This window comes from Prinia subflava, chromosome 1, assembly GCF_021018805.1.
Source record: "Prinia subflava isolate CZ2003 ecotype Zambia chromosome 1, Cam_Psub_1.2, whole genome shotgun sequence".
Classification (NCBI taxonomy): domain Eukaryota; kingdom Metazoa; phylum Chordata; class Aves; order Passeriformes; family Cisticolidae; genus Prinia; species Prinia subflava.
The window spans coordinates 121,639,433-121,654,308 of NC_086247.1; positions in this window are offsets into that span (position 1 = coordinate 121,639,433).

The following is a 14,876-nucleotide window of genomic DNA, read 5'->3' on the forward strand; positions in this document are numbered from 1 at the left end:
GACAGAGCATTATTTATCACATGCATTCTGTAGCAGGCATGGAACTAAAGCTGTTCTTCATTATTACAAATATGCCTAATGTCATTTTCTCACTGTAGCGAAGTAAGGGCGTGTGCATCAGTGATCCTAAACTACCATCCCATAATATCTCATTAATAGTCCCTGTTTCATATATGGGAACAAGATCAATCTCTTGGTAGGGAGAAAGTGTTAAAAACTGGAGCTCCAGAAAGAAAAGATTTATGTGGTACTAGAGACATGGTAATGTCAGATTTTATCAGCTGATGTTGCCTGTGCTCTTGCAGTTAAAATGTCTCACTAAAGGTTTCCACAGCTGAACAAACCGTCCAGAAATGCTGAATCTTTAAGACTGGAAGTTCAGTCAGATAAGCAATGCATAATTATTTGGTAGTCACATGAATTTATCTGAACCTATTTGGACAGGAAATGGGGCTGTTAATCTCACAAACCTTACAGTATTGCTGATTTCAGTCTTCTTAGCAATGCTTTCAGAAAAGATTCTCATTGTGCTTTTTATACATCACACCAGCAACCACATTTTCGAATCCTAAGTGCCCCTTTCAGGAGTTTTATTCACCTCAGCCTGTACCTACCAGTCAGATTTGAACAAAACACCCTCCAATACGAAAGCAACCTCCTTTCCTGTCTGCTCAGCAGTAGTACTACTTTCAAGAGGTGTCCTTGCAAGTCCAGCAAGCGTTAAGCAGATTTTTAATACTCCACCAAATAGTACTAAGCCTGGCTAAGTACAAACAACATGAAAATATAAGAGAAATGAAAAAGTTATTGTATCAAACTAATGGTGCATTTGCCCTTTCCTCACTGAGGTATAAAAGCTGATTTTCAGAACTGTCAGAAAAGGAAGAGCATTTAATGTTATTTGCCCAGTAAACTTTTCCCACCTTCTATAAAACTGGTTTAGGAACACCCTAAGCAGCAGCTGAGGTTTTGTATCAGAGCAAACAATGAGGATCAGCAGTGTCCTGCAGCAGTCCCACAGCATTCCTGCTGTGGATTACAGGGCAGGAATTAAGTCAACAACTGGCACCATCTACCACTCTGGGGTGACTCCCTGTGCCTCTGTGTCACTTTTGCTGAAGCACCAGGAGAGCCCAACTCCAGTCCCAGGGAAATGGGTGACAGGACAAGGGCTTAATGGCTTTAAAGTGCAAGACTGTGGGTTTATATTAGATATTGTGAAGAAATTCTTCACTCTGAGGGTGGTGAGGCACTGGCATAGATTATCCAGAGAGGTTGCAGATTCCCTGTCCCTGGAAGCGCTCCAGGTCCACTTGGATCAGGCCCTGAGCAACCTGGGCTAGTGCAAGGTGCCCCTGCCCATGGCAGAGGGGTGGAACTAGATCATCTTTAAGGCCCCTTCCAACACAAGCCGCCCTGTGCCTGTGACTCCCACACTGAGGCAGGGAGTGCCTTCACATACCGTGGTGATGTGACACCACAGGCACCAAGCTACCACACCGAGCCACTGACCTGTCTGTGTCCACCTCCTGCCCTCCAGCAGAGAAGGGAAGGGAAAAGCAGCTCTCCTTGGCTTGAACAACTGCTGCTCATGAATAAGTGGCTTCTGTACAACTACCTGACAGTCAGCTGCAGACCCAAGATGTGAAACAAATAAATTCTTTGCTGTTTAAAGCAATGTTTTTCATAGCTTTACAGCAAAAGCCCTGCAAGCGTTTGACTCACAATCACAGCAATATATGGCTGGAAATCAGGAAAATAAAGCTTGGTAGAATCTCATAATGAAAGTTGTTGTTTTTCTTTTCCAGAAAACAGCTAAAAAGACTTATAAAATGCTGCAACAAGGTCAGAGGGGCGTAAGCAATTGTCCTCAGGACATACAGTGCAGTGCACAGTTTTGACAGTAACACGGTGATACTTAAATAAGCAACAAAACCAAACTAAACCCAGTATTTGGAACTGTAATGACATTTGTTTTGCTATACCTTCTTTCCTTTTCCATTCCCTCAGGACTACAAAAAATCCTGACAGATTAGTAGGATGGAGATCCAAATGCTACCTCTGGCAACACATCTACTGCTGAGACCAAAGTCAGTATGGAACAGCTTACAAGAAGGTAGTCATTTAAAGCAAATGAATTAAGCATCTAAAGTGAAATAAACAAATTCTCCATGCTGAAAGAAAGTGATTTTTCATGTGCACAAGATGAGGAACTTGGCAAAGTTGTCATGACTTAAAGATAGCCAGAATTACTAGAATTAATCATTCTCTGCTTCAATATACGTCTTGACTTCAATCCTGTTAAAGATGGAAATAAGAGGAAAAGTGAGAGAAATCCAGACAGGTTATACTGCAAGACTGTGCTGAGTGACTCTGCCTGAAACTGAAGCCACAAAGACTTGCCTGAAACATAAGAGATATCAGAGGTTGAAGAGATTGTGCCAAGGACTGAAGAATCCAATCACACACACACAGAGAACTGTCACACTTCTTACCTGTAGGGAGTAAATCAGAGAGGCAGATACAAGAAAGACATCTTTCAGAAGCAAAGGCTTCTGAAAAAACCTGCTATGTGTGGTTATTTGAAGAATATTGCCACATACTGATATGTGTACTGAAGTGAATTCATCTGCATCCTAGGCACTGGAGCTGAAAAACATCCATCTGCTTAAAATGCAGATATTATACTCAAACCCCCTATCTTCTCTCCTAGCAAATCCACAGTCCATGCACATTCAGAATTACTTTTGCTTCCTGTTGCAACATTGACACAGCTGAGAGTTAACTTTGTCTTGTATGGTTTCATAATTTTGTATGTGTTGAATGCTTCGTTTCTTGTCATGGCATGCAGCACAGGAAACCCTAAGTGCCAAAGTTGCAGCATTTTTTGAAAGCAGATCTAAGCCTGGAGAAGGGGTGATAGATTGATTAATTTCAGGGTAATACAGGACGGGATTTCCCTCTGCTAGCTTTGGTTATCCAGGTGGAAATAGGCTCTTGGTTTAAGAACTGGTTCAGGCACTCCTAATGATCAAAGCAAAAAGATGGGAGGCTGCAGAGCAATTCACCCAAGACAGAGGTCTGTTATAACTGGGAATCCTCCAGGAGATCCTACCCTCTCAATGCCATCCTAAAATATAGAGGTCATACATTATTTCATTAAAATTAACAGTGGTATTATTTATGCAAATAGAAGGCATTGAGGTGTGATATGGTGCTGCTGGGCTATCTGTGGTCTCACCTGAGAGAGATTGCTGAGAGATTGTTTCCTGCTGAAAGGTTGAGTGAGGAAATATGGAGTTACCACTCTGTAATCATCACCATTAGATATGAGTTTAAGACCTTGCAGAAATGTCTTTCTTTCTACATTCTCCCGTGAGAGAAGGAACAGACTGAAATACCTTTGGCTCCCTTTAAGCAATATGGTACCTTCCACCCAAAGCAGGAAAAGACAAAGGCGAGCTGTAATTCTCGAATGAGAACCAAATTTTGGGAAGCATCAGAGTGGGTTGGATGAAGGGACCAGCTGTAGGCTGGAAGCCAAAGGTGGCACGATGCCAGCCCTGCCACAGGCACGGCACCAGGGCTCTGCAGATAGCTGGAAGGATGGTCTACAGAGAAGAGAGCAGATCAGGTGTTCACCCTGCTCAGATTTTCCAAGTTTCAAACAGAGCTTCCTGGGAGGATATATTGGTAGAGATTTTAGTCTTTGCTCTGCAAAATGCATCTGGCAAAGCACAGACTTGCTATGCAGGGTGCCTGTCCTTTGAATCCTGAAAGCTTTGGATGTGAGGTAGCACTGTTGTTGTTACACAAGTTTGATCCTTTCCTTCCCATTTATTGCCCACAAATGTTTGAAGCAGTTGACGTGATTAAGGTGTCATCTGCCAGCAGTCTACACAAGCCTCCCCAACAATTTTGTGGCCTTCTGCTAATGGAAGACTGTCATCTCAATGCTAAAAAGTCAACAATCATTCACAACCAACCTATTGGCACAAAACTCATCATTTGTACACACAGATCAAAGTATCAAATAAATATAATCAGAAATCAGTGCAGAAAAATGTACTTAATTCAGGAGGGGGAAAGACATCCACTAAACTCACAAATCTGATTTTCCTAAGGTACCCACACCTTAGGAATACCACAGTATTTTTCTGCATCTATATATTTTAAATCAGTCATACATCTGTTTCTGGCTGTATAAGAACTTGCCAAACATGTGATCATTTGTAAACTTCATTGTGTTCAAATGGAACCAACAAAGCATTGTTCTCAGGAAACAAGATCTCAACTGCATAGTCCAAATAATTTATTTCTTTCATAGAAGGCTTGATGGAGTTTTGTAGTTAGCTCAAGTTTCTCCAGTTATATTTGTGACATGGTCACAAAACTCATTGCAAATATTTTCTGGCATTTGCTTGGATACGTGTTCACTATTTTTTGCGGTCATAATTGTTCAGAGAAGTTCCATGTTTCTCAGAAGTTTCCAGACAACTTATTTTTTTATTGAGCAGAAGAAAAAAATCACACTAAAAATGATCTACTTTTAAAGGTCAAACCAATGATCAAACCAGTCCCTGTTGTAGCTTTCTTACACTCAGCAGTGCTGTTCAACTGTGGTAGCTTCACCATTGTAATGAAACAACACATTTGCTTTTGATGTACTGACCTGGCAGTGCAAAATTAACATGAAATTACCTTTGCATTGCCATGATGGTATTATCATTGAATTTATATTTGCAGGTTTATATATATATATATATTTTTTTTTTTTTTATGCACATGTAGCAGCAATATGGGCGAAAGTCAAAGAAAGTCTCCCTAAACCCAACCAGATAGTTGGAAGTACACAGGAAATCTCCATTTGCAACTACAATGACCCAGGGCAGTTCTCTGGCCATGAAGGCAAGGTACCAGCACAGCTTTTGTCACCACAGCTAAACTGCTTTCTCCTCCCTAAGACAGAGCACTCTTGTCTGAACAGTCATGATGAACAGCCTCTCACAGGTGACACCTCTTGAAAGCTTATACTCTTTACAGAACTCTGCTTTTATTTCACTTTCTTCACTTTCATTTCACTTCACTTATTTCATTTCTTCATTTGGATTACTTTTAAAGGAAGTTGCCAGTCCTCACGAGCCCAAATGACTGGGGATAAAAGTGTGAATGGGTGACTGACCACTGACGTTCAAGACCGCTCCAGCTACAAAACAATCCTTACTCATTATAAAAGTAAAGGTCACATTTGGAAAAAAATCCAAAGGAAAAAAATCTGCTGATTATGTAGACTTGAATAGAGATTATAAACTAGGACTTCTAAAACCAGCAAGCTAGTAAGTGAAGTAAAGAATGCAAATCTGTGGTAAATAGGGTTAACAATAATCAGAAAGACATTTTGAACATAAAGGGAGAAAAAGGAATACTAACAGTGGGACTGGAAATTATAAAATTGCCAAGAATAATCCAGAAAAGGCAGAAGCATGCAATAAATAACTGGTGTATCTTTGGCCAGGGATCAGATGATGTGATCATTTCATAAGAAAATCATGAAGCAATTTTCACTCCAACAGTGCATCAGAAGACGTCAAATAAGAGCTACTGATTTTAGATATATTTATAGCACTAACTCTCAAAATGAATATATGAGAGTCTAAAAGGAGTCTACATGTAAGCCCCTCCAGACCATTAGCGTTGATCTTTGCAATAAATCTTGTAATACCAGGAAAGTTCAAGAAGATGAGAAAAAGTAAGGTAACACTGGTATTAAAAAATAAAAATTAAGAAAGAAGAAATTATACAACTCAGGTAATTCCAGATTTTCAGACTGACTACTATATTGCAAAAAACATTGATTAAGGATGCCATGAATCAACACCACACACATTAAAGGGATTAAAACTGGCCAGGATGTCACTGCAGGGATGTGTGCTTTCAGTGAGGTTCACTGGGGATCCAGTCCTACACCAGTTAAATTTTTTGCTTGAGACATGGAAGGAAGCAGAAAGCCATCACTGATGAGAACTGTAGATAACACAAAGACTGGGTGAGGAATATATAATTAAGATGATGGATGGCTGATGCAGAGGGATTCAGAGCACTTTATGATGCATCAGAAGTGATGTATGATATTACTGCACATCAAAAATTGCCCACTTTCTCCCACATATGCACAGGCCAACACAAAGACATGTAAAAGGGGAAATATAAATATATTTTATATTTATATTTTTTATAAATATAAAAGCAAACAGTCCATGCTTAGCTAAATTTTACCACTTGGCAAGGTGGACATAAGTAAAAACCGCTTTAATCAGACCAGCTGGTGGTCATATGTCCTTGAAACGTAGGAAGTGAGGGATCTCTAGAGATTCAATTTGGAGAAATAATGTTCCTTATGAATATGAGATCTCATCTAAGCAGGAACATAACTCCTAGGAAAGAACATATGTTCTCAGTTCCATTCTGTGGGCAAAAAAGGAGCTCCAGGTCTCTTAAAAAGATGTGGAGCTGGTCCTGGTTTTGCACTGAACATCCATGTAATCACAACTGGAATATTGTGTTCTGGAAAGGACTTTGGTAACTGAGAGGGAACAAGACAGCACAGAGGAAGATTAAAGAACAAGAGAAAGCATCTGTTAGGAACACTGCAGGAACCTAATCTATTTAGTTAACAAAGGAAAAGGTTAAAAGAAATTTGAAGAGTTTGTAAGTACTTACAAGGGAATACAACTTTGTTAATTGGTTATTCAATTCAGCAGACAATGTAAAGCAAGTAAATGAAAGTTAAGGCTAGAGCTGCAATGGAAATAAGATGCAAAAACTGGTTGTGACGGAAACACATCTTATGACAAGATGCGTTTTAAACAAGGAATGAATATACTTCAAAAGCCAGTACTCTACATGAAGCACAAATCAACTCAGGAGGGTCCTACAGCATGAAATACACAACAGGTCAGACTGTAGGAGTTACTGCCCTTACTACATATTTATGGGAAAAAACTGAATATAACTTGAAGGGGAAATACTATTAGGTTTGTGAGAATAACTTGCAGCAGATGAACAAAGGAAGAAAAACTGCACTGAAAAGTATAGAATGACGTTTGTAAAAAGGGTGTGAGCACAGAAATCATGTGAAGATAGAGAAAAAAAAGCAGTAAGAGGAATAATTCCTCATAGAAGCTATTTGCAGGGAAAGGAGAACCCATATCTAAGACTGTATTGCATGGTATATAATTCAAGACTTAATCTAAATGTACCAGTTTCCTTCACGAAACAATAGGTGATATTCTAAACTGTCAAATTAAATGGAGGGAAAATACTATCTGCCACCCACTTCTTGCTGCATGCTGATAGTTAAAAACCTTCACTTTACTTGCAGAGTGCTTTAATTTAGGCCTTATGTTTTCAGTTTGTCTCAGATCAAGCTCCTCATCTCCCCAAATTCTCCATAGATTTGAGACTGGCGTGTGAATAAGAAGCACTCACTCACTGTTAACAATGGCAAATACAAAATAAGCAGGAAAGAGATATGTGCCTTGCCAGGCCTTGTAATTGCAAATTTGGCTTGGTTCATGAAATTCAACTCAATCCAGATTCTTCCGTAAATGTTGAGCATCAAAATCCAGCAGAGAAATGTTGCTGGAATTACACAAAGGGCGCATTTCACTCAGACAGCTTAATGCCTGTGTGTTTCTCATGTGCATGTCTCTGTTTGGTTCCATCATGCAGGAAGCAAACGCACAGACTGTAAACCATTGACAAAAGCGTTTTATGAGGAGCAGCTGAAATGTTTGCCAGTTCCAAATACATTGCAGGTATGGCTCTTTTCAGTCAACTCACAGATTTTTTTTCATTTTTTGTGCTAAATGATTTAGTGCCTGGGCACAATCCAGTTATACATTTTACTTTTTTCTCTTGGTGGGTTATTTTTTCACAGCCCCACCAGAGTGAAAGTCTCCCTTGTCCTTGCCCCAGCAATACTCAGTGGAGCAGCTGATGTGAGAAAATAGATCACTGAACTGGTGCTCAGTGGGAAGAATTTGATTTGAAAGCAGATGCTAGCTACCCCAAAAAAGGACATTTCCAAAGCAGCATCAGACTCCAGAAACACACAGAGGATGAGGTGAGCCAGGGGTGTCCTCCACCCCAGAAGTGTGTGTCACCCAGGCACATGACACTTTTCAGCTGCAATCCAGGATGTTTGGTGTAGCAAATGAAGGGTGCAAGCAGAAGTACAGCCAGGATACAAACAGACAAAGTGCATACGGGTAAAATCAATGAGTCTTTATTAAACATACAAAGTCAGAGCCTGCTTTAGTCACATTATATATGCCTGCACCTTTCCTAGAGTTGCACATGGCATGACTGTGGGCTTACGCATGCATGTTTAGCATAAACAGTTTAAAATTTCTGCTGGATGCATCAAAATATGATAATTCCTTCCTGTGCACAAGCTATTTCTTTGAAAGTTTTCAGCCCCTTTTTGGCATTGTCACTCTTTTTCTTTGACCAAGAAAAAATAACTTTTCCCCCCTTTCCTTTGTAGCACTAATACATTTGTTATAAAGAAATTACTTTTTTTTTTCCAAGCCAAATCCAGCATATAAATTACCTACTGGATGAGAATTTTACAAAATCAATTAACAAACAATTATTTTTTTACTAATAGTAGTATATTTAAAGTGCTTAAGACAGGACTTAAAAGGCCCAATATTTAATGAAGTAACCAATTTCCACCGTATTAACTGATAATTCAAAGGAGTGGTTCAGCTTCTTTGTATTCTGGAGAGGTTCATTAATGCTGTGAGAGTCTTCAGCTCTCCATACTAGGGATATTTCTTAGAACCTACATGGTCCTCCATCAAAATCCTATTACGTTTAAACTTTGGAGAATTTCTTTATCAGTTCTTTTTCATGCTAAATATGTCTATAATCATCTCTGTGGCCTGTTAAATCTTAGAAGTTATGAACATGAAACAAGGAGGGAACTTCCTTTATTCGTCTGTTTCTGCACCATACAAATCTCCTTATTCTGGCTCAGTGTGAGTTGGTTAGACTGTGTCCCAGACATTTTGGGACAAGACTAATTCTGAGTGAGTCACAACCTTCTGGTGTCTTGCCGAGCAAGGCTGGGGAGATCTCCCTACAGAGCTATAGGAGGAGTATCCCTGCTTCCCTAGAAGCTCTACAGAGCTTGCCAGTAGTGGTGCCACCCTGGGACCCCATTATCCACCTTTGGCTGAAAGTGGCCCTGCACAGAGGAAGAGGCTAAGTTAACATTGCAGGTTTCAGAGGCCACAGTCTCAAAAAACAAGATAGTGAGTGCACGGACAGCTCCATCAATAGTCATTACAAAGAGGGTACCTAACTGATTCTGGGAAATCATATTCAAATATTTAAACAAGACTCTTACCATCCATAATGATCATAAAAACCCCTACAACGAAGCACTACCCACTTGTAATTGCTGATTATATGCTGGGGTTTTCAACGGAGGCTTTTTCCTTATTTGCCTTATTATCACAAAATTGGGCAGAGATAGTTAATATAATGCACAAAAAAAAAATTAGACCTTGCACAGAGCAACCTGTACTTTCGTTCCTCATTTTCAGTTTTATTACAGACAACACTAAGCAATTTTATGTTAAGGCAGAGTGAGGCAATTGAATACATTTTTCTGTCATTGTTTTGTATAGCAAAAACATGAAGAACATATTTTCCTTGAACAAAAACAAGGATCTCTTCATTAACATCTTAAAGCTATTACCAAGAACAGAGGCAGCTATGAACCTGCCCAGATTCTCTCTTTGTTTTGTTGTTGTTCTTGTTAGTTTGTTTGATTTGGTTTTGGTTTGTTGTGGAGGTTTTTGTAATTATTTTTGTGCATTTTTTTCTCCTCGTTGCTTGTACATCCACTTAAGAAAAGCTTGGAAACAGCTATGCTTGCAAAACATCTCTTCCAGAACAGAGAGTTGTTTACGTTACAGCAATGTTTACCCAGCCAAAGTGCTGTGACACTTCATTAGGACACGCAGCAGGAGCAGCAGTACCCTGGCATCTACCTGCAAGATGCACCAGGACCAGACTGCAGTCCTGGTGCTGCAAGAACCCCTTTCACTCTTGCCTTTACATTTGGGTGTTGCCTTGGTATCCTTGTATCCTTGGTGGCTGAGCTTCAAAGACAGCCTGCAACAGGGCAGAGACAGGTTTAAGTTCGCTACAGCTGCTTGCTCCCAATCCTGGCCTAAAGGGTCTCCATGTTCTTTCTGAGAGACCTGTAGAGTGGGAGGCCATGGTAGAAACCAGAGGCTCCCCATGTGCTTTCATTCCTGAGCTGAATGCAACCCTTTTAATCAACTTCTTAGTGACAACTCTTGGGTTCCAGGGTTGCAGCTGGCAGCCTGCTAACTCTGTTGTGCAACAGTATCTGCTGGACACATGTGTTTGGATATAACAGTACCAGAATATATTTTTAGTGAGTGTTCATGAGCTGTTTTCTGGATGGTAGCCCAGCATGCCTTCAGGTTCAGCTCAAATAAAAGAGAGAAATGGGGTGCTTCAGCAATGTCAACAGAAACATCCATGAATGGCCAAATCCTCAGCATGAGAAAAGAGAAGAAAACACAGGCATTTGGGTTTAATCAGCGAGTTTCCATGGGGAGCTCTCTGCATCATTGTCTGCTGTCCCCTGTCTACTTTGACCTTCAAACAAGTAGTTGGAGAGCAAAAACTTCAAAAGTCACTGTGAAGCTTGGTCCAAGCCTGACAGCAAACACAGCCTCTGGGTGGCCCTTTCTGAGAGCCAGTGAAGAGGGGCAGGCAGAAAACAGGGAAGTGCAGGTGCTCTTTCCCTCCAGTCACTCGTCATGAACTCGTGAGTAGAAGAGGAAAGTTAAGCTCACTCTCACAAAGGCTGCAGTAACTTGTTTTTCCTTCCTGCCAGCTTGAGAAAGGAAGACCTGTGCCTAAGAGGAAAGGCTCAGACAAAATAATGTTTGTATGTGGATGAGTGGCAGACAGATACCTTCCCTCTTTAGGATGGGTAGTTGTTTTACTGGCTTATGTTGAGTGCCTTCACTGAAGAAAATTACTCTTTAAAAGGGATCCTCAAATGCCATAACCAGATGTGCACTATTCCTGAAATATCTCAGCTGGTTTTCAACCTCTCACCTATTTTTCTTGATCTCTCTCACTTTTAGCTGCATAAACAAACATATTTGCCATATTTCCCCATCAGGGAACTATTTCTCCTTTGCTTCTTATTGATTTTGTGGAGGAAAAGAAGAAACTCTATTATTTAGTATCCATGCACTGAAAAAGCACCAGAGTTTTTTTGCAAGTATAATTTTTGTCAAATAAGACATCTGAAGGCTGGGTAAACCTCTGTTGTTTAAATTATTTAAGAACTAGTGCATTACCATACTAGTATGTGTGCATTAAAGACATACAGGAGAAAAATAGCACATTTGGCAGAAAAGTGTTCTAGTAAGCTACTAATAAAAAAGAAATTAGCATGATGTAGCAATTCGAATTTAATAATCCTCAGCTTGCTATGATATGCAGCACAGTAAGCAAGCCTCATTTGTTTCTTACATATACACATTTTATGTGTATAAATATATTTGACATCAGCTTATATCCACAGCTATGTTCTTTCCTAAGGATATATCAAATTGTATCTGGCTCCAAAAAAAACCCTGCTGGGATATCCAGCAACAAAATGAGTTCATTCAGAAATATTAGTGATCATTTTCAAACAGGAGTTAAAGAAATAAGGGACTTCACATATTTTATGTGATTAATCAGGGCATTTTATCTGCCAATACTTCTTAGAATAGCTAATTGGTTTTCCAGTATCTGTGCATGGTAGTTCTTGGTTAGCTGTGCATTAACAAAGGCCAAGTCACTGGCCCTGCACTGTCAGACATCATTATTTTCAATCAGACCAGTCAGTTTCTAGGGTAAATTACAAATCCATCGAATATTTGTTTGTTGAGCCAGACACGGAGCTCATACATTTGACCCAAATGGAACCTTACTTGCTTTCTGGCATTAAGAGATAAAAACTGAATTGAATTTCTTGTTTGCTTGATGGCGTCTTTAAAAAAAAATTGCCACCAGCCTTTTTGTTTGGAAAAAGTATCTTTCCCCCCCGCCTTTTTTCCTTTTTTTCCCCCTTTTTTTCACCTTGAAGTGAGAAGATACACCTCTGATAACAAGAGTATCTCCCCACCTTTTAAAAATATGCCACTAGAAAGGCAAACTTAGCCTTGATTGGTTGATATATTTGAAATAAAGTATTTCTCTAATTATCTGTTTAAACCTTTGTATCGAGTGAAGTATGTCCCAGGAACAGATTCTGGCTTGGAGCAGGCATGTGTGCCTGCAAAAGTGCATGAAGTCGCCACTTCTGCTATCAGGTACAATTATCCTGGTATTTTGACTCAAGAGAATAAAAGTAAGTGGACTGCTTATGTCTGAACTCTTCATAGGAGCAAATAAGCAGAGAAAATGAAAACATCCTTTAAAACTGTTCAAATCACAGAATCATGAATGGTCTGGATTGGAAGGGACCTTTAAAGTACATCTTATCCAACCCCCCTTGCCAGAAGCAGGGTCATTTTCAGCTAGATCAGGTTGCTCAGAACCCCAACCAACCTGACCTTGAATGTTTCCAGAGAAGGGGCATTCATCATCTCTCTGAGCAGTCTCTGAGCAGTGTTTTTACCCTCATTGTAAAATGTTTCTGCCTTGTATTCCATCTAAATCAACCCTTCCTCAGCTTAAAACCATTACTCCTTGTTCTATTGCAGCAGGCCCTGATAAAAAGTTTGTCAACTCAACTGCAAACCTACTCTTTCCCTTGCACTTCTCACTTTTCCTTCATTTCCTATTTCAAAGAATAACCAAGAAAGAAATTATGATGAAGGCAGCTTGTTTTTAGGCAAGAAATGACCAAAAATTTCTGTTTATATTGCTAACCTGGAAATAAAAATAATGGTAATCATGTGTTAAGAGTCAGCCATTTTTCCTCAAGCACCTGGTATGATTTTTTTCACTACTTGTTTTCAAGTATTTACAGATTTCTTTAAGCATATTAAGTAACCCTTGGGAATAAAATATGTGGCTCTGGTACGTGGAAAATCATGTTGGTTAGCAGTCAGCAGCCTGAGAACAGCCAAGTGAAGGTTTTGCTCTCTCAGCTCAGGTACACACAGGGCGCTCCCCTCACCTTCTCCCACATCACTGTCAGCATAATACAGGCATTTGTGGTAGGGTGCAAAGTGTATTTCCAGGAGTCAGGACACCAGCATACTTGGGGACAGGAGATCAGAAAACTGAATTTTGAATGCTCAGTCAAAAAGGGACACCAAAGTACTTCGGCTGTGGCTACATCAGCCATGAAGTTACAGCATGGGCTGCTGTCATTTCTCCTGTTTGCATCCTGGAAAGAGCTACATTACACACTAGGGAAAGGAAAGGCATAGCACCAACATCATAACTTATGCAGAAAGGAACCTAACTCAGACACTGAGATATCTGTGCTGCAGGAGTCTTGTGTCTGCCATGCAGTGATCAAGGAAGGCCCCACAGAAAAAGGGGCCTAGAAACACCTCTGCAGGTAGGTGGGGCCATCCAGCTTAGAGGTTCACCTCTCTCCAGTGACTTCATAGGGAAGTTAGACTTGAGGTTACCATCTTCCAGCCTCAGGCAGAACTTAAGAAAACTGGACCACCCAGTTTATTGCTCTAATAAACCATTACTTCTCCCTCCTCCACCCTCTTCACTGAGTTACGCTGAGGATTAGCTACCTGTGAGCTGGACACAAGGCTTCATCTGCCAGGGCAGCTTCTCCCAGGGCTTTTAAAATGTTTCAGTTTCTTCAGAGTCCATCTTCTCAGTGTAGGTCAGGAGAAGCTGCTGTGTTACAGATGGATCTTATTGGCTGCAATATGAATGAATTCATGAGCTAAAGACCAGATCCAGCAGTTTTCCAGGGAGACAGTACAGCCCTGCTACCTGGGCATGAGCTTGGGGATTATAACAACCTGCCTTCCCTCTCCATTTCACAACAAACCTTCTCTGTGACCATAAACAATTTGCTTGATCCAAATCAAAGGAGTACAGCTTCCCTGTTTTTAAATTCCCATCAGTAAAATGAGAGTCATGGCTCTTCTCCACTTCAGAAGGATGTTGAGAGGATATTACAGTAAAAATTTTGAAGCACACAAACATGAGTATTTGGGAGAACATCAGAAGGTATAATTCCCTCCATGCTTCCAGACTAGCCTCCTCCTTCATCTTTTCATTGCTGATGAGCTGAAGTAGAAACTGTAGCTGACAGATGTATTTCCTTTAACAAGGTGTTGAACCATTCCTTTTAGAATGATGATTCCTTCACAAAACCCATTTCCAGACTCCCAGCTTAAGATCCATGAAAGCCTATTTTTGTGATTCAATTTCTTTTGGGCTTGCAACTTTCAAAGGGTTACAGCTTTGCAAAAACACTTTTACTGGAAAGATTTCATGTTCCTACCAGGAAAGGAAGAATTGTTTCAATGCAAACATTAATTTCCAGTAGTACCAGCAGTTAAAATATTGAGAGATTAACACAATACTACAAAAATTACAATGTGACATTGTTTTTCAAGTAAAAAGTTAGACTCATTCAGCTTTTAAAATTACTTGAATCAGAACCTCAGTCACTGCTAGTAAAACATTAACCCATTTCATAAATATAGAATTTTTACATTTTTCCTCCCATTTGATCAATATTTAAAGTTATTTTTACAGCTCAATCCATCTTTTTTTGTCTAAACACGTCTGTTCCCTGCCCAAACCACTATAGGACATGGCTCTTCTGTAGGGTCTTA